This window comes from Daktulosphaira vitifoliae, unplaced genomic scaffold, assembly GCF_025091365.1.
Source record: "Daktulosphaira vitifoliae isolate Bord-2020 unplaced genomic scaffold, ASM2509136v1 Scaffold_1, whole genome shotgun sequence".
NCBI lineage: Eukaryota > Metazoa > Arthropoda > Insecta > Hemiptera > Phylloxeridae > Daktulosphaira > Daktulosphaira vitifoliae.
In genome coordinates, this window is record NW_026099572.1 from 63833981 (window position 1) to 63836420 (window position 2440).

Genomic DNA, 2440 nt, shown 5'->3' on the forward strand with positions numbered 1-2440 from the left:
ACAGTTTTTAGTAATCCTTATTTTTCATATTCTCTTTAAAAAAATTATTTAATATTTTAAGTATTTAAAATTAAAACTAAGAATATATTTTAGATTTAAATTTATTTACATATACCAACATTTTGTTTTTAATATTTTTAATTAAATTTTTAACAGTGCGTACTGTAATATTTTGAAGCGCAGGAAGTATTTTCATATTTTTACTTAGTAATTCAAGTTTTAGATCTTAATATTTTATACACTGATTTTATGCATAATAGAAGAATAATTATTCATAGGGAAACTTGTCTAATCATCAAACAATTAACGATTTATTGAATTTAAAAATTATGTAACTAATTTATTATTATGAAGTAACTGATAACATTTGTATACAAATCTAATAATTTTATCTATTTTTTAATTTTAATACTCTAAGCGATATTAAATAGAATACATTTATTAAAGTGAGTTTTATTTCAAGAATCCGACAAGGTTCTGTAATTGAATGGAATTTTGATTGCTCATGGCATATTTAAATGTTAATATACATTGTAAGTTTTTTAAAATTTGTTATATAAGTCATACAAATAATAATAGGTTATTCTATTATATATAACAAAAAAATCTTATATTTAAAAAGACTGTTTCGATATCTAAATTTTGAAAATTTAATTATTTTTTATCTGATTAAAGTTAGAAATAATAAGCTAAAAAATTAATTTGTATTAAATAAATAAAACAACGCTCCGTGACTAAAAAATTCTAACATTAAATTTTGACAATTTAACTCTTAAAAGTTATTTTAAAGAGTTTTTGTATAATTAGGTTAGGAAAATTACCTTATAAGTACCTGACATAATTTCTATTGAACAATTACAATAGCCCTTATTCACAATGTATTATTTTTGCTTATATTTACCTTTAAGACTATATGATACAATGGCAGCCTTTTGTTGTTCATTGTTCGCACCATATCTATTTTATTTATCTATTGTTAATTTGATTTCGAATTCAACATCCAAAAAAATCAATAATAAAATAAAGTGAAGTTAAGAAAGAAGACGAGCTACCTTAAGATTTCATTCATATTTAATTTGGTACTTAACTATGTTCAAGTACTGTTCACTGTAATATAAGAAAAAACCTAGGCTGGTGTATTAAGATCGCTCACCTTAATTTTAATTGATCATATGATGTAAAAATCAGTGTACATTACATTATATAGCTTATGCTTGTGCATATAAATAACAGAAATAAAATATTTAAGCAATTAGGTGAGTATTTTTCATTATTCGTTTGTTTTACAATCTATATATAAACTTGTATTTTATTTAAGTCACCGTTTATAAGATTATATCATAGTCCATTTTTTGGCATATTGTATAAAATTTTATTAATTTATAATTTGATAAACGTATGATTCGATTAGATCTTTTTAAAATTTTGACTTTTTTAATTATTTAGGCTGATTATTTTATCATCAAGTAAAAATATAATCATTTCGAAAATATTTTTATTTTTCCATTAAGTAAGTGATTTATATTAAAAGAACTACCCTATATAGTAGTTATAATATTTATATTTTAATATCTCATTTGATAATAGAATAACAGATATAATTCACAAAAATATATATATCATTCTCTATGTCTATGCCTTGACTCTTAAACACAAAATTATTACATTTTTATACAAATTTTGAGAAAAGGGGTTTAATCCTTACAAATACACGTAGGTTGATTATAAAGCTAAAATTAGTTAGAAATGTCATAACTATGTTTTTAATAGTATTTAAATCAGTAGAAATTAAATACCCTTAAATGTATTATGGATTGTCTGTAAATCATATAGATTCGTATATTTTATCAACAATTATAAATTAAAGTATCAAATTGTCAATATGAATATAAATTTATGCAAAAAAAAATGTTTGCAAAGCTGTTAATATTAAATTTCACCAATTTCCTTGAATTAGCAAAATATTTACTTATTTCAGAAAAGAAATTTTTACGTTGTAAGAAAAATAAAGCGTAGTAATTTTATAAAATGTGAACAGATTTTAACAATTCTTCTATTTATAAATACTAAGCTATTCCCTCATAGTGTTAAACACAATGCATGTTTCTTATAGCCAAGAAAAAAGTATAAAATTGTAGAATTTTCTCATTAAATCCAATTTACAGGGGATGATGTAACAGTTAGGGCAAAAAAATCTTTATGATATAAATAATAATAACAACACATGTAACATAATCGTGTGACAAATATGAAGAATGTGTGTACACAGCTCACACAAGAGAACCAATGCACTAATGACATAAAAAAATAGCCAGGACGTCTGTTAAAAGACAAAAAGAACTACCGCGCTTGCAGAATGCATGTTGCTGGAGCGCTACTCTTGCCGCTAAGCGGTGGTGGTAGGAAAGAAGTTATAAAAGGAACCGGCGGCATTGATCTT